Below are 24,207 nucleotides of genomic sequence, written 5' to 3'. Positions count from 1 at the left end.
AAGCATTTGGCACGGCGCACGCAGCGCCTGTGGACAGCAGGTTTCGCCCACGCTCTTCCTCCCCGGCCTGATCGCTGCAGAAAAGCCACCTACTGAGGCCAGGGTCCTTTACGACGACCGCTTGGACAGCCCAGATGACTCAGAGTATTGCCTTCCGCAGCCACATTTCGCAAAAGCCAAGTGTGGGGGGCCAGCTAACTTCTCTTGGACAAAGGGTGCCCAGGCAGCCGTGACTCTTAAGTGACGTGCCCAGAGTTATTTCCTAAGGTGGCGGCGATCCCAGGGTTCGGGTAACGGGCCTGCCAAGGAGGGGGCGGGGCGACGCCAGGTTTGGGAAAGGCCACTCGGCTCCTGGGGCTTCCAGCAGCCCACGTCCTACGGCAAGCAGGAGGAGACAAACGCCGCCCCTCCTCGCCTGCACCTTCCCGGCTCGCGCTCGCGGGCCCTGGCTCTCCCGTGGACGCTCGGCCGTGGGAGTGTGTATGTGAGGGGCGGCTCTGCGTCGTGTGGCACGACTCGGCCTCGGCGCCCAGTTACCTTCGTGGCCTCGGAGAGCCGCGCTTCGCCGTCCTGCTGCGCCGTCGTCCGTCCCCCCCCCCCACCTCCCCGAGCCGCGTCGCCAGGCGCTTCCCAGAGGGACGAGGGAAAGCCCAGCGGCCCGCGAGAGCCGGAGGCGGGGCGCGGGCGCCGCGCGGGCGCCCGGGGGCGGGGCTAGGTGTGCGCGGAGGGCGGGGTGTGGTGACGTCGCGGGCGCCGGTCGTGCTGTAGCTGTGGCTGTGGCTGTGGCGGCGGCGGCGGCTGTGATAGTGGCGGCGGCAGGGTGTCCGGGAGGCAGCAGCAGCTACGGCAGCGGCAGCGGCGGCGCTGAGGAGAGCCAGGCGGCCGCGTCGGCAGCCGTCCGCGCGTCAGGCGGAACCTCGAGCTGTCCGGCGGTCGCAGGCGCCGAGGCATTTGCCGTTTCCTACCCGGCTCGGCGTTCCCGGCCCTGGCTGGGCAGGGCAGAGCGCCCCTGGGGAGGGGCGGAGCCGTAGGTGAGGTTTCGGGACCCCTCCCCCTCCGGATCGGGCCGGGGGCTGCGGCGGGGGTGGTGGTGGCGCGGGTGGGAAGGATGGGGAGGTCGGGAGGGTGGACCCCGCCCCAGCGCACCCGAGCCCACCGGCGGCCGCGCCCTGCGGAGCTCCGGGATTGGGCGGGAGCGAAGGCGCTGGAGGCGGGGGACCTCCGCTGTAGGAGGTGGGGGCTTCGGGCGCCCCGAGACTGGAGGTGGGGGGCATGATGTGGGGCGACGGGGAGATTGGCGGGGGGAGCCTTGGAGTTTGGGGTGCGGCCAAGGTAGAGCTGATGTAAAATGTTGAAGATGATCTTTTTATTATTTTGGACCTGGTGAGATAGAAGAAGAAAGGTGGTATTTCAAAAGGGAAAATGAAGCGTGGATGCTGCCCTCGAGGTAGCTGGAGGGGCTGCTGAAGCAGATCTCACATTGCCACTTTAGGGGGTTGATTTTTTTTTTTTTTTTTTTTTTGGCCGGATGATGAGTGGAATTCACGGAGGGAAGAGTCCCTTTGCGTTGACTTGGGGTAGGTAAATTGTGAGCGTGAGTGAATCAGGTTTTACACACGAGAAGGAAGATGTTGGTGTTTAGACAACTTCATTCTGTAGCAACCATGAGGGAGTATGTTTCATTACTCTTAGACTCTTAAAAGTGCTGTCTTGGTTTTTTAAATTTTTCCTGCGGGCTTCACAAGCACACCTCCCCTTGTGCTTGATGTCGTTGTACCACTTTTAATTTTTAAGCTGACTTCTTAAGAAAAGGCCCAGGACTTGGGTAGTTTCTTTGCCAGGCACATTTCAGAGTAATAGTTGCAGGTGGTTGTGGTTGATGGCTTTGAGTGGATAAAACAAACTGAACCGTTCTGTTGGAGCTAATTGCGTGAAAATTATACATGTTTTAAAGTGCAGCTGTCTTTTACACCTTGTTTTTCGATAGACCTTGATCCATTTTGTTTTCACTGTGTTCACTGGAGACGATTAATTTTGGATTTTAAAAAAAATGGACTTAAGAAAAGTGTGTGCGTATGTGTGCGTGCGGGCTCCTGCTTTGAGGTCAAAGGACAGCCTTTGGGATTTGGTTCTCCCACTGTGGATTGCTGGGATCAAACTTAGGTTGACCCGGTTGTGCCATGAGCACTTTCACGAGCCGAGTTATCTGGCTCTCCCTGTTTCTGGATTTTTTTCTAAGGCAAGGGTTCACTCTATCCCAGGCTAGCCTCCAACTTACTGTGGATTCTTCTGTCTTAGCCTTCCAAGAGCTGAGACTGCAGACATGACCTACCATGCCTGGATTCTTGTAGATTGCTCTTCTTTTTCTTTCTTTCTTTCTTTTTTTTTTGTTTTTTTGAGACAGGGTTTATCTGTGTAGCTTTGCGCCTTTCCTGGAACTTGCTTTGGAGACCAGGCTGGCCTTGAACTCACAGAGATGCACCTGCCTCTGCCTCCCAAGTGCTGGGATTAAAGGCCTGCACCACCACCGCCTGGCCGCTCTTATTTTTCATTTTCTTTTGTACTTATTGCAGCCGCCCCCCCCCCCCCCCCCCCCCCCGACAGATTTCTTAGCATAGCTAGGCTGTTCCAGGGACTCACTCTGTAGATCAGGCTGGCCTCAAACTCAAGTGCTGAGATTAAAGACATACACCACCACACCTGGCTTTATTGTAGTCTTTATTAAACACTTTCAAAATCAAGTAGGGTTTTTTTTTTTTTTTTTTTTTTTTTTTTTTTTGTTACGTAGGTCCCTCCATTTCCAAGGACTATTGTCAGCATCAAGTGCTTTTAAACTGTGCTCCTGGTACCTTGTGGGAGAATGGGTCTTACCTTGTTGGGAGATGTTACTGAGATGAGCGGTATTCAGTGTTCTTCACATCAGCATTTCACAGTTTAGCACGATAAACCTGAGTCTTTTCTGGATTCTTGCTTCCTATTACATTATAATAGTCATAGCCCTTATCATTTATGACTTAAGCTATTTCTTGTTCAGAAAACAGGTCCTTTGATGGATACATATCATGATATAATGAGAGGCATGACTCCGATAGTTCTCTCATGGAAGAAGAGGAAACTGCCATAAAATGAAATTTAAACAGTAACTTTCCTAATGCTTACCTCATTTATTTGGGGAAATGGCCAAGGGAGTGCTTTTCTGTAACCCAAGAGAGAAATACATTGATTAGGTTCAGTAGTTGGAGATCATTGCCTGTTTTCATGTTTACTTCATGAGCAGACTCTTATTTACTAGAAGAACTTCTGCTTGTAGAGACTGGTAGGAAATAGAGGCTATCATAGTTAATTGATAAAGTGTACAGTTGAATTTATAGTCATAGAATTAGAGATTAAGTGATCTATATGTGGACACTGAATAGTTGGTTGGTACAGTGAGTAGTTGTGATTTTAGATTAGCTAGGACAAACTCCACACTTTTACCCTCACTTTTTTACCCCCTCTTTGATATTGAGACAGGGTCTTACTGTGGAGACTAGACTGGCCTTTAACTTACAGAAATATGACTGCCTGTGCCTCCTGAGCCCTGGGATTATAGGCATTCACCACCATGCCATGCTAGTTTTCAGTTTTGAAGATCCAGTTCAATCCTGGCTGCTGGGATGGATATGTGTTAAGTTGGTAGTATACCTGCCTAACTTGCAGGAAAGCTCTAGGTCTGACCGCCAGCACCAAAGAAAACAAAATCCAAAGGATACTAGGTGAAACTTGGGTGTACGTATTCATGTTTACATAGTAATGAATTGTGATTCTTGTTGAAATGAAATTGTGTAATTTGGTGAGGTGTCAGAGGTAGAAATAACCTATTTAGAAACCAGTTTAGAATTTTTGTCTGGAAAAAAAATCCTGCATTTTATTTAATTAATCTGGGCATATTACTTGGGTGCTGGAGAGATGGCTCAGCAGTTAAGAGAGCTTACTGCTGTTCTAGAGGACCTGAGATTGGTTCCTAGCACCCATGTCAGACTACTCAAATTACCTGTAGCTCTAGCTTTAAGGGATCTGACTTCCTCTTCTGGCTCCCTGGCCACCTGCACTCACATCCACATCATTCACACTCCCTTACACATAACTGAGAACAAAATAAATCTTAAATATTTTTTGCTAGCTGAATGTGGTGGCTCACACTTGTAATTCCAGTGCTTAGGAGGCTGAGACTGGAGGATTGCCTTGAGTTTGAAGCTAGCCTGGGCTACATAGTGAATTCCAGACATGATTGAGCCACAGTGTAGTTTTTTTTAAAGGTTGTCTGCTTGTCATTCCCTGTGCAATTTAGTGTTGAGTCCATTGATGTTTGTTTTTCTTCATTACTAAAGTCATAGGGAATTATGTCAGTCTCGTAATCCAGGTTCAGACTAGAAATTTAAAAGTGAAGGTTTTTACAGAAACAGTTGGTTTTTATGTTGTTTTTGCCCTTTGTAGGAAGGAGTATGAGAGCTGTTAAATGCCTTTTATATATAAGTATCAGAACCACTGATAAAGAGCAAAGAACAAAGTGCTATGCGTAATCAAATAAGTAGTAGTACATCAGTTATTTTGAGAGCGATGGGCCATGATTATGTGGAATATAATTGAACCGTATGGTGCTTGAGGTTTTCTATGTTTTGGAGTGTCAATCCTGGAATTAGGGTGTTTAATCCTAGCCTTGCCTTTGTATATGTAGGGCATATTGCTTAAGCTTAGTTCTTTCTTTTTTTTTTTCAAGACAGGGTTTCTCTGCATGGTTCTGGCTTTTCTGGAACTTGCTCTGTGGATTAGGCTGGCTTTGAACTCAGGTTCACCTGCCTTCACCTCCTGAGTGCTGGGGTTAAAGCAAATGCCACCATATCTGGCCTTAACCATAATTTCAGTAAAGAGAAAAAGATAAATTTTATTTATGTGTAGTTGATATATATGTGAGTTTATGTATGTGACATGTGTACAGAGGGCATGAGGGTATTGGATTCCCTGGAACTAAAGTTGTAGACTGCTGTGAACTACCTGATACAGGTGCTAGGAACAGAACCCGGGTTCTCTGCAAGAGAATAAGTACTCTTAACCATTGAGCCATCTCTCCAGCCTTGATTTCTTAACTTTAACTTACTGCCTAAATTCTTCTGAAAAATTAGAATAGTATTTAACCTCTTAGAATGGCTAAATGAATTAATGTAGTTAAAACAGTGTTGGCACACAATTAGCTTGTTTGTTAATACCTTTTGAACTATATTCCTTGAGCATTATTTTTGCATTCAGTTAAAATGTACACATTGAAGACTGGGAGATGTTTCAGTAGCTAAAGGTAAGCCAAGCTGAACACTTTGAGTCCTCAGGACTTACATGGTGGAAGGAGAGAACTAACTCCTACAGGTTGTTGTCTGGTTTCCACATGCACCTGTGCACACACAAACACAAAATAATGTAATTATAAAAAAAAAAAAAATATACACGTTGAGCATGCATTATGTGCCAAGTATTTTAGGGGCTGGGACTCTAATAGTGAACAAGGCAGACAAAAATCTGAAATCTCATGGAACATTTGTGCTTACTGAGGAGATACATGTGATAAAAAGAGTATGAATAAATTGCACATGTTGGATGTTAATAAGCATTGCCTTAGTTCCTTTTCCTATTGCTGTTTTAAACATCCTGACAAGCTTTTTGGAAGGATGTTTTTTGTGTCTGTGGATGACGCCATTTGTAACAATAAAGTCTGTGAACCCTAAAAAAAAGTTGACAGAAACAGCCTTGGGGAGGAAGGATTTGAACTGTAGTCCTGGAGGGTTACAGTTGATCATGGTGGGAAGCCGTGGTGGCAGGAAGGAGCAAAGGACTGCTTCATCACACTGTCTGTGCTCACGAAGCAGCGAGTGGACAGGAAGGGGGTCTGTGCTTATATAAAAAGCTTCGAGGTCCTCCACCTTGACCCTCTTTCTCTTAACAGTGCTCCACCTCCTAAAGGGTCTACAACCTTCCCAGTGTCACCACTGAGGACCAGGTGTTCAAACATGGGACTCCTTGTGGGACATTTCAAATCACAAACAGAAATGAAAGAGAAGGATAAGTATATGGATGGGAATTTCCAATGGTTTATAAGCTGTTGAGTTTTAGTAAGGTAAGGGTGCCAGTGTGGAGTTTTTAGCACTATACTCTGAAATCATGTACTCTGACTTGTGTTTTAGAAGAATGGCTATTACTACTTTGTGGGAAATTAGGACAGGGTGGGAGATAGAAATATCGATACTAGGCAGGAAATTGTTACATTTCAGATGGGAATGGTACTGACCAAGGTAATAGGAAAATGAAATTGTGAGAAGTGGTTGGATTTTCAGTATATAATGAGGGTAGATAAGTGGTAGCAATTGAATATGGGATGTGAGCAAAATAGAACCATAAAGAACAAGTGAGGTTTTTGCTTGAACAGCTAGAACAACTAAGTTGCCATAATAGAGATGGAGATAGCAGTTGAAGCAGTTGGGGAAATTCTGAAAGTTTGGGGGAGATGTTTGGGCAAAGTAAGCAATTTCCAAAATCGTGGAGTGTTGAGATCATCAGGGAGTGAATTTAGGTAGAGAAGAGATCCAAACCTCTGAGCTGTGGGGATTGATTCATCATTTGTTCATCCTGTCATGAAGTTAGTATGGTTCTTGGTGCTCTTTTGGGGATGTGATAGCAAGCTGACAAATATCTTTATGGTCCTTACATTAAAAGAAACTGCAAGATACCTGGAGAAATGAAGAGGAACTGGCAGAGTAAGGTCACTGAATAAGAAGGAAAGCCAGGGAGTGAGATGTTCTAGAGGAGCACAGGAAGTGATCAACTTGTTGTTAGATGTGTCAGAATGTTGGGTAAGAGAACTCTGCTTGACTGTATTGTCTAGTAACACAGATGACTCACTATTATGGTGTGAGGTAGAGGAGACAGATATAAGCATCATTCAGATCTTTTACTTGCCTTGATTGATTAGAAAGTTAAAAATAAATCAAAGAAGATGTCTGTGATTTTATTGTTTTTATTCTTATATACACGCATTATTTGCTGAAATAGGTAGTATAGGTATCATATCAAGAACTCAGGGATAGATTTCTTCTGTCCCGTCTTAAGTTTTCCTAGAGACAATCCTCCCCGCTTTTTGTTTGTTAAAAATTAGAATAAAAGCTGAGTGGTGGTGGTGCATGCCTTTAATCCTAGCACTCTTTAGGCAGAGGCCGAGGCAGATGGATCTCTGTGAGTCTGAGGCCAGCCTGGTCTACAGAGTGAATTCCAGGACAGCCTGGACTACATAGAGAAACCCTGCCTTGAAACAAAAACCAAAACCACACATTATTTCATTGTATGTGTATGAGCGTTTTGCCTACTTATATGTCTGTACACCACATGTAAGTGTGTGCCTAGTGCCTGAAGAATCCAGAAGAGGGCGTTGGATCTCCTGGAACTGGAGTTACAGCTGGTTGTGTGCTGCCATGTGGGTGCTGGAATTGAACCTGGGTCCTCTGCAAGAGTAGCAATGCTCTTCTTAACCATTGAATAGTCTCCAGTCATCCTCTGTTTTTTCTGAGTCAAGGTCTCACTGTGTCCTGGACCAAGTGACAGTCCTTCTGTTTCCACCTCCAGAGTGCTTGGATTTCAGGCATGCTAAATTACCATGTCTAGTTTTTGTTGTTCTTACCAGTAAAATTCTGTGCAATTAAATGCTATTTAGTCATTCTAAAACTGCATTAAAATATTTCATTTTCTGGTCTAATGATGAGCTCTCGCTTTATTTTAGAATAGATGACCTAATAATGAGGAACTCTGGCTTTATGTTAGAATAGACTATCTAACAGATAGTTTTCGAACCCCTTATTGAGGGAAATAGTGATTGCTAGGGTTCCACAGAGATTCACTGAATCACACCAGACAATAACAGTTTCATAGAATGATATGGTTACTTGACTGGTAAATAAAAGAAATGTGATTGTCATGTACTGGATTTCAGCTATATCTTCTCATGCTGTCTTTGTGGAAAATATGAAAAAAAAGTCCTGTATTTCATTAGGACAGTGACTATCTGTCATGTGTTCTCTGCTGAGCAAATAATAGGTAGTTACTATATTTGATGAATGAATGGATAATAGTACAAGTAAATGAATTCACAAGTGATTGAATGGCTTGAGACAGAAAATAGAGTTGCTTACTGAGGATGGAGAGTTTGAAGAACTGATGTTAAAGGACTCATTCATGTGTGTATTGAAGCGAGCAGGATGGGAGCAGGAGCGGTGGTGTAGAGCATCGTGAGCACTGTGAATTTGGTGCCCATACATACATCCCTGTGATTGTTAGCAGTCAGTGGGGAGGGAGAGGTGGAAGACTGTCCACTGACTAGTGCGAGGATCAGAAGAAGAGTTTTCATGAGGATTTAGGAGTAATGGCCCAATGAAGGCCATTTCCCAGTGTCGGGTGTGGTATGAGAAACTGAAAAAGGCCAAGTGATGAGAGTGTCCTGATTGGAAAGCCAGTTTTCAGTTCAGGCAGAGAGGTAGTGAGAACATTTTGAAGAAATTTAGAACTTTAGCAGACTTCTACAGAAAGTATATTTTCTCAGTTGGCTTACCATTTCTTTTTTTTGGGGGGGAGATTTTTTTGTTGTTTATTTAAGGATTTACAAAGATGCCAAGGTCCAGGCGGGCTGCAGGGAGGGGCTGTGCCTCGAACCCTGGCCACCACCGCATCTTGGTCTCTGTAGGGCCTGGGGAGCTCCCAGGAAGGGATCTATCTGCTGGCTCTGGAGAAGCTCCCGCCTCCATCCTTTGCCCCGTGGGGGCGGGGTGGCTTACCATTTCTTAACTTAACAAGCCTCTTCTTGAGAAACTCTACCACTCCATATTTTATTGTTCTAAGTTGCTCTCAGCTTTGCAGCCAAACTTTGTTTTATTTTTAATTAATTAATTAAATAATTTTTGAGGCAGAGTTTCATGTAACCCAATCCGTCTGGCCTCAAACTCTCTCTGACCTGATCCTTTCTCTTCCCTACACCTTGCAAATGTAGGAATTCCAGGCTAGAACCAGTATCCCAGCTTTCCAGTGAGACAGCTTGGGAAGAGTTGTGCACATTTACTGTACTGTTCCATTTTTTCACCTGTGATTTTTCTTGTGTGTCTTCATGATTTCATTGAAACTGGAAATAGCACATGAACATAGCCAGTGACTTTTTTCCTGTCCTTGTATTTACTCCTTTAGCAGCTGTACCTGTGGTCTATTGCTACATAATAAATAATCTCCAAATTTAAAATAGGAAGCATTTCTTCTTTGGTAGTTTCTGTGTCAGAAGTCTGGTTGTGTCTGGTGCCTCTGATTCAGGGTCAGCAGTGAGGCTGTAGAGGTGTGGATTGAGGCTGCTATGAGCTGGGCTTCACTGGAGGGGGTTCTGCTTCCAGGATCGCACTCATGGTTGGTGGTAGGCCGCAGGTTTTTGTTGGCTGTTTGCTGGATAAATAAACCAGTCCCTTGCCATTTGTGTCTCTGTGTACTATTACAGGTGCACTTAACAATGGCACCTTGCATCTCAAGCTCTGAGAGGAAGAGGAGATATTAGTCACAGTGTTTTGTAACCTGATTTTACAAATGATGTGCTGTCCCTTTTGCTGTATTTTGTATATTAAATGCTTGTGTCTAGATCCAACACACTCAAGATGGGACTTTATAATGCTATGAAGGCAGAAATTATCCATGTTGGAAACTGCCTACCACAGCAGACCTCACAGTGCCCCCCTCCCCCTTTTAATTTCAAGACAAAGTTTTGCTGTATCTTCCAGGATGATTTTGAACTCACTACATAGCCCAGGCTGGCCTCAAATTCCTAGTAGTCATCCTGCCTCAGCGTTCTCAGTGCTGGGATTACAGGCAGGTTCCATGATACCTGGCTTCCTCCTTTTGTGAAACTCTCTGCCTTGAGGGTTTTCTGGGGGTGCTCTCCTGTGTTTATCGCTCAGTCTCTTAGCTCTGCTTTCAGTCACCTTTGGAATCCTTTTCTTTCTTTCTTTTTTTTTTTTTAGATTTATTTATTTATTATGTATACAGCATGTATGACTATAGGCCAGAAGAGGGCACCAGATCTCATTACATATGGGTGTGAGCCACCATGTGGTTGCTGGGAATTGAACTCAGGACCTCTGGAAGAGCAGCCGGTGCTCTTAACCTCTGAGCCATCTCTCCAGCCCCCTGGAATCCTTTTCTACCCACTCATTCAGTGTTTTTCCAGGCCATTCATCCCTCTGTGTTTCATTTTATGCTGAGAGGATGTATTTTTATCTTCAATGAGTGTGAGGATCAGCATTATCTAACTTGTTGCTCAGTGTTTCCAGTTGGAGTCTTCTTAACCTCAGTGCATTCTGATCTGAATGAATGATTTCTGCTCTCCTCTAGTGTTTCTTAGTTAGGACATCAATCCATAAATATGTGTGGTTTCTCCCTCTTTTCCACCTCCCAGTTTACTATTCCTCATTGATTTTCTAAGGAGTAGTGTTCAGTGATGGTGTGAGTATTTAAAAGGTATTTACTGCATTCCCTCCTGGGCTTCAAGTGTTCAGTGAGTGCTGAGTAAGGTCCCTTAGCCTGTGTTCATAGCTGTTAAAGCTATGAGGGTTTGTTTTTTTTTGGGGGGGGCGGCGCAGAATTTCTCTGTGCACCAGCCCTGGCTCTCCTGGAACTCAGTCTGTAGACCAGGCTGACCTCGGACTCAAGATCCACCTGATTCTGTCTCCTGAGTCCTGGGATTAAAGGCATGCACCACCACCACACCTAGCTACCTCCCATCCCCACCCTGTTTGCTTGCTTTTCTTTTTTTCTTTTCTTTTTTCTTCCTTCCTTCCTTCCTGTCACCCTCATGCCTCAGCCTCCTGAGTATTGAGATTTCAGGCCTGCACCACCATCCTGGCTTTGTATACAATCCTTCCTGTGATAATGTGAAATGATACAATGACTATGAGATGAGATATATAAAATGAATGACACAGGTATTGAGACATAGTGTTAGGATGCTCTAGAAAGGTTACTTGGACTCAGCACCTTGAAAATAGATCTGATAATCCAGAAAGCCATTAAGAGATTAATGGGTGGGTGGCATACACAGTATAGATTCCGTAGATTCCTGAGAAGGATGAAGTAGATGGCATGAGATTTTTGAAGCTGTTCAAATAATATACAATTTAAAACTTATTAGTTATTTCTGCAGTCTCAATATTATCATATTGTGGTCGACCATTTTGTATCTGAAACCATAGGCAATGAAACTGCATGTTAAGGGGTCCAATGTATAAACTTTTCTAGGTTTAGGTTTTTGTTTTTCAACTTCATCTGTATGGAGTCATATTTATCCTCTCATATTGGAATCTTGACATAGCAGTATGAGTTGCTGCGGTTTGTTCATTTTCATTACTCACTAGTACTCTGTTGTATAAATATACTATACTATACTATACCTGTCTGTCTGTCTGTCTGTCTGTTTTTCAAGACAGGATTTCCCTGTGTAGCTTTTGGAGCCTGTCCTGGAACTCTCTCTGTAGACCAGGCTGGCCTTGACTCAAAGAGATCCACCTGCCTCTGCCTCCTGAGTGCTGGGTCTAAAGGCATGGGCCACTGCTCGGATATTATGTTTTTTTTAAAATTTTTTTAAACTATAGGGATGTTTGTAGCCCAGCTGGCTTCAACTTACTGTGTAGTTTAGGATGACCTTAAACTCCTTATTTTGTACCTTTTAAGTGCTGAGATTATAAGCCTGGTTTGTTTGTTCATTTTGAGACAGGGTCTTCATATATAGCTCAGCCCAGCCTAGAATTTGTTATCCTGATATGTCAGCCTCCATGGTGCTAGCATTATAGTTGTGATCTCCATGTCCAGAGAGGTTGAGAATATCTTTGTGTCTCTTGGTCACTGGATCATTTTGTTTAGTGAAATGCTTATTCAAATGTCTGGCTCAATTTTCTATTTGAGTGTTTTTCTAATTAATTTATAGGAGTTCTTGATATATTTTGTTCATGGGCTCTGGTTATTTGTGTTGTAATATTTCCTTTCACTCGGTAACTTTCCAGTTTGGCTTCCATTGGGCATTTATTGAAAAACAAATTGCCATAGTCCAGTCAATATTTGCTGCTCTTGTTAACCACTTTCATGTTTGTTTAGGAATCTTTCCCACTCTGTGGTCCTCACATTCTCTATATTGTTTTCTGAGTGTTATTGTTACACCTTCCTGTGATCTGTGTAAAATGGATTTTTGTATAGCTTTAGTTAGGTGTTGAAGTTATCTCCTCAGTATGACTGCCTGATTTTCTTAACATCATTTATTGATGATCTCTTCCTTTCTACTGCTTCATCACAAAGTAGGACTTTTCTTTCTTTTTCTTTTTTGCCCATTGACAGCCTCTTTTAGTGATTATAGGTTTATGGTCAGTTTTAACATCTGAATAAGAAGTGCTTCACCTTGCTTTTTAAGATTGTTTACTTTACATTCAGTAGCCATCAGTGACTGTCATGGTTGATAATCAGGACAGTGTGGAATTGTAGACGGATACACACCTATACATACGTACTTACATATTCAGGTGAAATGGACAGAATAGAAGTCCAGAAGTACACCCACACATTTATGGTTATTTTTCTTGAGTAGGCCATCTTTTTTGTTAACCTGTATTAATTAAACAAATCAATGAGCTTTATTGTGGCATTTCCATATGATGCATTGATCCTATCTTTCTTCTGCTGTCTCTCCTTTCAGTTTCCCTGCACAGCCTCTATCTCAAGCTCTGTTAACTCCCTTTTATTTACTCTTGTGTCATCCCTTTCCCCTTCCAGTTTCTACATAGGAAAGAAAAACATCACACTTGTTTTTATCTGTTTTTTTTTTTTTTTTTTTTTTTAATATAACAAAGTGTCATCCAGTTTGTGCTGGTTACTTTTTGTCAACTTGTGGCAAGCTAAGGGTCATCTGAGAAGAGGGAACCTCAGTTGAGAAAATGCCTCCATCAGATTGGCCTCTGGAGCATTTTGTTGATTAATGATTGATGTGGGAGAGCACAGCCCACTATGGGTGGAGCCATCCCTGGGCAGGTGGTCCTGGGTGCTCTGAGAAAGCAGGCTGAGCAAGCCATTAGAGTAAGCCAGTGAGCAGCACTCCTCCATGCTCTCCGCTTCAGTTCCTTTTTTTTGAGCTGAGAATCAAACCCAACCCCATCCGTTTCAGTTCTTGCCTCCAGGATTCTACTTAGTTCCTACTCTGGTTTTTCTCAGAGATGGACTGTGATGTGTAAGCCAAATCAACCCTTCCGTTCCCAAGTTGCTTTTGGTCAGTGTTTATCACAGCAACAAAGAAGTAAACTAGGACGTAGTTCTATCCATTTTCCTGCAAATGGCATAATTTTATTCTCTATGATGACTAATGATGATTAATACATATATTTCTTTTCATATGTTGATAAACATCTATATGATGAACATTCTATATCTTTGCTATTATAAATACTACAGCAAAAAACATGGGGGCACAGATGTCTCTTGTATGCTGGTTACATTTTGGTTAATTTGTTTTTGTTTTTGAGATAGGGTCTCTATGTAGCTCTACCTGTCCTGAAACTCTCTATGTAGGTGGCCTGCCTCTGCCTCTGCCTCCTGAGCCACTGGGATCAAAGGTGTGTGCCACCAGGCCCAGCTGATTAATTTTTGACAAAAGTGCTAAGGTGTTCAATGGGGAAAGTACTAGAACAGTTGGATATCAGCATATACAAGACAAAGAAAAGAATCTCAGATATTACCTCATAGGAGAAATTCTGAATTACTGGGTGAGGAAAGAATTTCTTTTTTTAAACTTTATTTTGTGTGCATTGGTGTTTTGCCATGGGTGTCTGGTACCCTAGAACTGGAGTTACAGACAATTATGAGCTGCCATGTGGGTGCTGGGAATTGAACCCCGGGCCCTCTGGAAGAGCAGTCAGTGCTTTTTTTTTTTTTCAAGACCGGGTTTCTCTGTGTAGCTTTGTGCCTTTCCTGGATCTCGCTCTGTAGTCCAGGCTGGCTTCGAACTCACAGAGATCCGCCTGCCTCTGCCTCCCAAGTGCTGGGATTAAAGGCGTGCGCCACCACTGCCCAGAGCCAGTGCTCTTAACCACTGAGCCATTTCTCCTGCCCTGAGGAAAGAATTTTTCAAGTTAGTATTTTAGGTTAGCATTTAAAGTATTGAGTGTCACTGTACTCAGAGATGTGTGTCATTCCATTTTGTTCTGTCATTCTGCTGCCTCTGCTGCTTCCTTTGTTTCCTTCCAGGAGTTTGTTTTTTCCTTGAGAGGGATTCTTGGATCCTTAGTATGTTTTCTAGGCGGATGCTAAACTACTAGGCCCAAGTGATCTTCCCTTTCAGCCTCCAGAGCTAGTGAAACTACAGGTGTGTCCATGCCCAGCAAGGAGTTCCTAGGTATTAGATTAAGAGCATAACTCATATAAGAAAATAACACAATTTGATGTTTGTCAAAATTAAAAGTTTTTGGTCACGATTGGTAACATGCCTTTAATCCCAGCACTGGGGGATGGGGGAGGGAGACAGAGACAGGCAGATCTCTGAGTTTGAGGCCAGTCTTGTCTACATAGTGAGTTCCAGGATAAGTCAGAGCTATATAGAAAGACCCTGTTCCCCTCAAACAAAAAACAAAGTTAAAAATTTTTACTCATTAAAAGCTATCACTAACAAAATAAAAAAACAAATGACAGATGGAAGGAAAATACTTACAAATCATATAGTTGGTAGAGGACTTGTGTCTTTTATTTAGAACATTATTCTTATTTTTAAAGATTTTATTTTATTTATATGTGTGTATGTGTGAGTACTGGGGAGACCAGGAGGAGCATTGATCTTTTGGCGCTGGAGTTGCAGGTGTTTGTGAGCCTCTTGATGTGGTGGTCTCTACTCTGGCCCTTGTATAGAGAGCAGTGAGCGTTCCAATTGCTGAGCTGTCTCTCCCTTGAATTTAGAACATATAAGGAACTCTTTCTAATAGGACAAACAAGACAAGAGCATATGAACAAAAGATTTGAATAGAGCCTTCACTGCCATGGTAATAAGCACCTGGAAGAGGTATTCACCACCATTAGTCATTAGTAGGAGACACCACAGTGAATAACCACCCACATCCTCAGAGAATAGCTAAAATCAAAAGAATGGGGTAGTGCAGGTGAAGATGTGGGGGAGCTGGAATTCCTGTACATTGCTGGCAGCATTATTAAACATTGCAGATATTATGAAAACAAGTCAAACATATTTACTATATGCCCTTTGCTTTTGTAATTAGGTGTTTACAAAAGAGGAAACGAAAACATGTCCACAGATTTGGGAGTGGGTAGTCACAGCAACATTAATTACAACAGCAAAATTTGGGAGCAGGTGAGGTGATAAACAATAAAAACGAACAAACTATTAATAAGTTTAACATTATAGTCTCCAAATGTTATGCTAAATGAAGGAATAACTGGATTATAATTTTATTTATGAGAAGTTTACAGGAAAGTCAGTCAAATCAGTTGTCAAATCAAGGGCTGAGACTGAGGATTAACTGAAATTGAATATAGGAGCTTCCTCCTTGCTTTGGAGCCCAGACTGGCCTCAAACTACATATCCTCTTACCTGAGTGTTCTGAGTGCTGCGTTTGTGGGTGAGTACTACCATGCCTGGCATAAGAAGCTTTTTTGTGTTAGTTGAAGTATTTTAAACATTGTGATGGTTGTATAACTGTACAAAGTTACTAAAACTCATCAACATATACTACAAAATGGTATTTGAATTTTGACTTAATAAAACTATTAAATTTCTTTTTTTGGCTATGGGCCTGTTGGATTTTCATTTCAAAGTTGGGATCATCTTGTCAGATTAAGAACTGTATTGAGGTGGGGGCTCATGCCTTTAATCCCAGCACTCAAGAGGCAGAGGTGGGTGGATCTCTGTGAGTTCAAGGCCAGCCTGCTCTATAGAGTGAGTTCCAGGACAGCCAGGACTACACAGAGAAACCCTGTCTCAAACAAAACAAAACAGAGCTGTATTGAGGGCCCTGGGGATACAGCTTAGTGTTTGCCTAGTATGCTTGATGCTCTGGGCTCAATCAGTAGCATAGTGAAATAAACATACAGGGCCTTGGATATAGCTCAGTAGTAGAGTGCTTGCCTAGCATGCCTGAGGCCCTGTTTTAGATGCTCAGCACCTTAGTAATTGGACATGATGGATGGTGTAAGGCTGAAATGCCAGAACTCAGGGAAGAGGCTGGAAGATTAAAGTTCCAGGTTATTCTCAGCTGTGTAGTGAGTTCAAGGCTAGCTTGGGCTACATGAACCTGTGTCTTCCCTCTTCTGGTGTACATGAAGACGGGAGCACTCATGTACATAAAATATGTAAACAAATAAATCTTAAAAGGGGGATGTTGATACTGGCACTACTGCGTCAGTCTTAGAAAAGGTGGGAGGTGAGCAGACACCTGAGGTTTTTCTCTGACTTGTGAAATGTGGTCAAAGAATGATTGTGCCTGCACTCATACACACATGCACACATGGACCCTTCAAATGATAAAAGGAAGGTGAGGTCCTAAATTACAATTTAGTTGGACTCACAAGTTGGGAGTCTTGAATTGTTAATGTGATTCCATTGTTGTTTTTCATATCTTAGGTAATTTAAAATTACATTTATTTGTTTGTGAGTATGAGAGAGAGAGAGAGAGAGAGAGAGAGAGAGAGAGAGAGAGAGAGAGACACACAGAGGGAGAGAGAGAGACAGAGGCAGACAGACAGACAGGCAGACAGCCGGACAGACGGACGGTCATGCGAGCTTGTGGAGGTAAGAAGACAACCTGTGGTACTAGTTATCTCCTTTGCCTTGTGAGTTCCAGGGATGAACTCAGGTTATCAGGCTTGCTGGCAAGTGAAGAACCATCCCCAAAGTGCTTTACTTGTTTGTGTTGATTGTTTGCTTTTTGAGACATTGTCTTGCTATGTAGCCTAGGCTGACCCAAATTTATGGCAGTCTTCTTACCTCAGCTGCCCAGAATACTAGGATTATAAGCATAAACCACTACATCAGGATCAGTAATGGTTTGTAGTTCTTTTCTTTTGCAGTATTCTTACACATCTTTTTTTATACTTATGCTATTATAAATATATTTTTTGTATTATTATTTTTTAAAGAGACATGGTCTCACAATGATTTTTAGGCTGGCCTTAACTTCCAGGCCTAAGTTATCCTACTCCCTCAGCCTTCTGTCTCCAACTATCTGGGACTACAGGCATATACCCCTGTGCCTGGCTTTTATTTAAATAATTTTATTTATTCATTAATAAGTAATAAACACCGTCTCTGTCCACCCCCCACCCCTGGTTGGTCTCTGTGTAGTCCTGATTAGCTTGGAACTCATAGAGATCTACCCCTGTCTCCTCCTGAGTGCTAAAATTAAAGGAGTGTGGCACCATGCCTGACTTAATTATTTAATTCTTAGAGGATGGAGTCACACTTTGTAGTCCAAGCTGATTTCATTTTGTGATGGTCTTAATTTCGTGCCTGCAGTCATCATGCCTTAGCCTCTCTAGTGCCGTGAGTACAAGTGTCAGTCTGGTTGTAAAGGGAATTTTGAAATAAAATTTATTTTCTGTTTACTGTTGCTATGTGAAGACAAAATTGAATTTTCAGTATTGGCTGCATTTTTCTAGGTTTTACCAGCCTTAGCCTAATAATTTACCTGTAAACTCTCCTTGATTTTCACATTGTGTAACGTGTAAAAACTGTTTTGTCTTTGTAATTCTAGGACCCTTTATTCCCTCCTCCGGCTAGAATTTCTAGTGTTTGGTTGCATAGGAAGGTGGTGAGAGATGCTCTTGCCATTTCCCATCTCAGAGAGAACTGTCTGTCTTTATCTCTGTTAATGGCCTGCACAGTACACACGTAAGAAGCATGGTCAAACCTAGACCTGGTAAGATGAGCCCTTTTAGGTTTAGGCAGTTTATCATGCATGGCAGCCAAAGTGCTTGTCCTCTGGTCTTTGTGCCACTCACCAAAGGATGACAAACGAAAATGTCTAATTGTCGGCTTGGGGACATTCTGTTGGTAAGGATCTAGTCTAGTTGCTGCTCAAGGAGATTTTTTTTTTTCCCTTTTTCCTGGAGACAGGACCTTATATATAGCACAGTCTGGCTTTTAATCCCTGATTCTTCTGTCTCCACCTCTTTAGTGCTGGGATTATAGCATGCACCTTTGTGTCCTCTCTGCTTGGTGGTTTTATGTATCACTGCAGGAGGCTGTGACAGCTGTCTGATGATAGCCTCCAGAGGGCCCCAGGAAAGCTGTAGGGATAACTGGCTGTGTCTGGGTTTTTTAAATTTTTTTTTCCTAACAAGGTTTTCCTATTGAGTGCAGGCTGGCCTTGTTTTGGTGATGCCCCTGACTCATCCTCCTGTGTCCTGGGATGGCAGGTCTGCCTTTATGCTCTGCTCTGGTAGCAGCTCTTTATAGGCCTCCTATCGTCTGCTGCCTTGGGATTCTTACATACAAACCATAGCTTTCAAAACACCTTGGGAACTATTTCTCTGTAGATATTTGTTATGGCTCTTTTATAGCACATACCTTTTATTAGATTAAGAAAAGTTCTTTTTATCCTGAATTTCCATCATTAATAAATGCTGAAAACAGATGCTTTTCATATCTGTTGAGATCAGACGTACTTAATTTTAACTTGTGTGGTTAATTAGATGGAAATTAAAGTTCATTTCTAGCCGGCAATGGTGGGGCGCAACTTTAATCCCAGCCCTTGGGAGGCAGAGGCAGGTGGACCAGCCTGTTTTACAGAGCCAGGGCTGTTACATAGAGAAACCCTGTCTTGGGGGAAAAAATCATTTCTATTAAAGGATTTCTTAAGTATTTTTGCTTTAAAAGGTTTACTCCTCCTCCCCAGGTATTTCTCTTAATGTCTCTCCACCTCTTAAAAAAAGTTACATTTCTTTGCTTGTTTATTATTTACTTTTGTTTGTGTGTGGGCACCACCACAATGGGTGAGGATTTGTCTTTCATGATTATGGAATATAGCCCAGGCTGATCTGCAATTTTAAATCCCTACCCCAGCCTTTCCAATGTTGGGATTACAGGTGTGTGTTACCATAACTAGTGGTTCTGAGTTTGGGGTACAAAAATCTTGCTGCATTGACTTTGAAACTCAAGGTTTAAGTGATTTTCTTCTTCAAGTCTTCTGAGTGGCTGGGACTACAGGTCTGTGCTGTCTCCTGGTATTGCTGTTTTTAATACCCTTAACATACTCATTTTAAAATTTATTGCTTCCTAAATACTTACATTGTTTTAGGGAAGAAAATACTGATTGGTTATCTGGAAATTTTCACTTAATGTTTAAAAAAATACTAAATGTTTCATGTATGCAAAAGGATGGAGAATTATATAATTAATATGTGCCTCCTACTTATCTTGAAAGTGTTGTATTAAAATACCTTTGTATAACTACCTCTCTGATTGTATGTCTTTATTTGCCACTAATGATGTAGGTATTTAATTTTAGCCAGTAACACAGATCTGTATCCACAAAAACTCACAGGTTTTCAGATTTAGAAAATGATGTACATATAATATATTATTTTAATTATTTATTTTTAAATGAAGTATCTGTGTCTGTGTGCATGTGAATGCAGGTGCCCAGGTAGGCCAGAGTAAGGGGTTGGATTTCCCTGGAGCTGGAGTTACAGGTGGTTTTGAGCTGCAGGGGTGAGTGCTGGGAGCTATACTGTGGTCTTCTGAGGGAGCAGTATGTAGCTGCTGAGCCATTCCAGGCCCTATGGAATTGTAAAGCAGGTCTCAGGGACTGCGATTCTGTAGTTCATCCAACATAGTACTATTTCTATTCTGGTACAGGCCTGGTTAGGCCACCAGATTAGTTTCAAATGTTTTGTATTTTGTGAGATTTTGGAATTTGGATTTATGGATAAGAAGTTTGAACAGGTACTTCTGGTTTTAAATTTCATTATTTTTAATAAACAAGGTTTTACTATTAAGTTGTCCAAGTTGTTCTTGTCTAACTTGGGTTCAAGTGTTCCTTCTGGCTTGGTCTCCAAGTAGCTAGGATGACATGCCCTTATCACACTTCACCATGCTCATGATTTATTTCACTTAGGATGAGATTTGGTATAAAATGCGAGATAATTAAAGTTACAATTAAATATTTTAGCATTCTAAAAGGTCATGGTATGAGTGAGGCCTAGAGGTAAGGGAAGCTCCACAACCTAGAGCTTGCCTCCCTTGAGTTGAGTGGCAGATTGTTGATAGAAGTCTAGGGCTCTGATTACACCACTGTTTACTCCTAAGTATCTGTTTGACAAGGTTCTGTCACCGGAAGAACCTTGATAGAACTTACAATTAACTTGATTAACTGATAAGAATTATTGAACCTGTAATCCATCTGATTCGTAACTGAGTTACTAACCCTTCTATAAAAGGGAGAAATGATAACGGTGGTAAGTACTGTGATTGCACCTTTAATTCCTGATTGGCTCTTCCCACCAGAGACCCTCTTTCAGGTTGCTCTGCCCTTGTGGTGGTGCTGCTTTAGCCAGTGTGCTGGAGTTCCCAGTCTCCAGGAGACACTGAAGAGGCGGGTAAGCTTCTATAATCAGGCACATGGCTTGAACAAACCTAGTTTTACTGAGTTACGTGCAGAAGATGGAACAAAGATGTATGCTTTCTTTAATGTTTACTTTCTTTTCTTTTCTCTTTTTTAAGTCTGCTGTTCATAGAAATACTAGAAATCAGTATTAAGACTCTGTCATTGATCATTGATTACCATGAAAATTAGTGCTGAATGGTCCTTATTTAATGTTTTAGTTTTAAAGTGAGACTTTTAGAAAACATGAAAATAATACAGGCTCCTTCTCATTTTTTACCCTATACTGGCCTTGAACTCTCAGTTCTCCTGCCTCAGCCTCCAGATGCTTTTTTTTTGTTTTTTTGTTTTTTTTTTTTTTCCCTAATAACACATTTTATGTGTAGCCATTAGAGACAGTTTGGGGTCATTTCTCTCATTCCATCATATCTCTGGGATTGTTGGGCATGGTGGAAAGTACTTTTACTTGATGAGGTGCCTTCACTGCTCAGGTTTTTGTTATACTTTTGATATTGCTATGCAATGTCATCTCTAAAGTTCACACTTGAGAACTACACAATCAAATCACAAAAATTTCAGAAAGAACTAGCAAAATGGCTTAGCAGGTAAGAGTGCTTGATATGCAAATATGAGGACCAGAGTTTGGATTCTCAGCATCCAGGTAATTGCCCACCTGCCTATAATCCCAGAACTCTGGAGACAGAGGCAGATGATCCCTGAAATAGACTGCTTAGCTTGACTAACCAAATCAGTGAGCTCTGGGTTCAAGTGAGAGATCCTGCCTCAGTATGAGGAAGAGAGTAATCAAAGAAGATAACTTATATCAACTTATGGCCTCCATAAGTATGTGCACACATCATGCATCCATACATATGTAAACATTATGTACATGTGGAAAATCACAGAAAATTCTCATGTTTTAAGTAAGTTACAATTTTGCACAAGGCTGTATCTTAGCTAGCCTTGACCACTTGTGACTTCAAGGGTTTGGAATCATTCCTATGTGTATATGAGCATATACATGTTCATATGTTTATCACTTTCTATACTAATGAGTTTATTATATGCACTTTTTTACAACTTGCCTTTCTATCTTATAGTATATTGTAAATGTCTTTACCTGTCAGGTAAAGATAAACATATTTAGAGTTTGGAAATAACAACTTTTTTTTTTTTTCTTCCGGAGCTGAGGACCGAACCCAGGGCCTTGCGCTTGCTAGGCAAGTGCTCTACCACTGAGCTAAATCCCCAACTCCCTTGGAAATAACAATTCATTTAAACCAGTCTCTTGTTGGAAATTTACATTCTTGCTGGTACAAATGAGATAGTAATGAGTATCATTGCACATCTATCTTGGAACCTATGAAACATGTAGACTACTTTAACAAGTGAAACTTGTAGATGTCGGGCATGATGGTACATGCTTATAATCCTAGCACTTGGAAAGTGGTGGGAGGAATATCAGGACTTTAAGGCCATCCTCAGCTACATGACAAGTTGGACAGACTAGGATACATGAGATCCAGTCTCAAAACACAAGCAAAAAAGTAAAACTTATGAGCTGGAGATGTAGCTCTGTAGCAGAGTTCATCCTTATCATGTGCAAGCCCTGGGTTCATTCTCCACTACTATAAAAAAATTAAAAGTTGAAATTTCTTTTTCAAATGGTAGTTCATTTTGATTCTGCCAAATTGTACTTCAGTATGATTTTTAAATCTTTTTACAGAGAGCTTAAAATGAATATTTCTTAATCCTAATAGTTTTACAGATTTTTTAGAAAACAAACAGGATCTTTCAAAAATTTTAAATACATTGTTTAAAACACTTAACTCATTTTTAGATAATAAATGATAATTACTGGTGATTATAACCTGGCACAGCAGGCTGGTCTAGTGCCTGTGAGAGTGAGGCTGGAATTTTAATGGCAGGGCTTTCAATAGCTAAGAGCAGTATAGTATAGTTTTTGCATCTTCTTGTAAATGTCTCTTAGCACAATTACACGAGTCTCTTCTATTATTATTATTATTATTATTATTATTATTATTATTATTTACGAGACAGGGCTTCTTTGTGTAGCTTTGTGCACCTTTCCTGGATTTCGCTCTGTAGCCCAGGCTGGCCTCAAACTCACAAAGGTCCGCCTGCCTCTGCCTCCCGAGTGCTGGGATTAAAGGCGTGCGCCACCACCACCCAGCTAGAATTAATTTAAGGTAGCTTACTATAATATATTGCTGTTAAAATTTTTTTTAGTTCCATTTGTCTTAGGAATATTTGGAGTTTCTCTGGAGAGAGTGTGTTTGGTTGTAGAGAGCTATTGTCCTGTGATCTGTCAGGAAGGAGGAAGAGATTGCTACTTGTAGTTCCATGGTTTGCTTATAGCTTTTGTAGCAAGAGGGAGAATTAAAGGGTCCATACAATTCCTATGTGTATTTGTAGACCTTTGGATACACTCCAGGATTCTGAGTAAGAGTAAGTGCATCTGTGGTATGGGCTAGTGGTGGACATTTTATATTTTTATCACCTAGAAGCTTCGTGGTGGCATGGTGGTGGCCAGGCTTGCATTTGGTTTTATTGTTCTATTTTGAGAACTCGTTGAGATCAGGTAATAAACATGAACAGTGGTGTTTGGAGTATTATGAAACAGCTTAGACAGCAAAGAGTTTGGCGCCCTCCGCTGTTCCTCCTCAACCTTTCACCTAAAAGGTCACATTTGACTCCATGCATAGGAGGTGTCCAGGATAGGCAGATGTGAAGTAGTTGTTGGTTGCCAGGGCTGCGAGACTGTGAAATGGTAAGTGATTGGTTGTGGTGTGTGGAGTTCCTTTTTGATATTCTGCAGGATGAGGGCGTTGTATAGGATGGATGAGGTTGTGAATACAGTTGACCTGGATCTGTGGGTTCTGCATTTAGGTCAAACCACCTTATGATAAAAAACATTTAGAAAAAATATATATCTGTATTGAACATGTACAAACTGTTCTTCTTCCTTCCTTCCTTCCTTCCTTCCTTCCTTCCCCCCCCCCTTCCCCCCCCCCTTTTTTTTTTCTGAGACAAGGTTTCTTCTGTGCAGTTTTGGTGTCTGTCCTGGTTCTTGCTCTGTAGACCAGGCTGGCCTTGAACTCACAAAGATCCACCAGGCTCTGTCTCCCAAGTGCTAGGATTAAAGGTGTGAGCTTCTGCCGCCTTGCCTCTTGTTACCCACTTTCTTAAATATAATCATCACAGTTATTTATATATATATTTATATATATTTATATATATTATATAGAGTGTACATTGAGTTAGGTATTATTAATGAGAGCAGAAGGGACTTATAGAGTATAATAGTGGATGTGCATAAGTCTATATACAAAGCCATCTAATATAAGGAACTCAGGTTATGGATTTTTGGGAGCCAGTCCATCCTCTGTATCCCTCCAACTTTCTCTCTCTCTCTCTCTCTCTCTCTCTCTCTCTTCTTCTTTTTCTTTTTTGTTCAATATCCATTAATTCAAGTTTGTGCTGTCCATGTACTTCTGGGGATTGA

The 24,207-nt window shown here is 41.9% G+C and overlaps 1 protein-coding gene across 10 annotated transcripts in view; it reads left to right on the top strand.

Annotated features, from left to right (window-relative positions):
* Positions 1–768: 768 nt before the first annotated feature.
* The window catches only part of Erc1 (ELKS/RAB6-interacting/CAST family member 1), a 340,148-nt gene continuing 316,709 nt past the window's right edge, over positions 769–24,207 (top strand). For all 10 annotated transcript variants that reach the window (XM_036180809.1, XM_036180807.1, XM_036180806.1 and 7 more), the window contains exon 1: positions 769–1,031. The gene's annotated coding sequence lies outside the window, so the exon portion shown is untranslated. The remainder of the gene's footprint in view (positions 1,032–24,207) is intronic.

The sequence above is a fragment of the Onychomys torridus genome, chromosome 3 (assembly GCF_903995425.1).
Source record: "Onychomys torridus chromosome 3, mOncTor1.1, whole genome shotgun sequence".
NCBI classification, from domain to species: domain Eukaryota; kingdom Metazoa; phylum Chordata; class Mammalia; order Rodentia; family Cricetidae; genus Onychomys; species Onychomys torridus.
The sequence above is the reverse complement of the archived record's forward strand: the minus strand, read 5'-3'. Positions and strand labels throughout refer to the sequence as shown.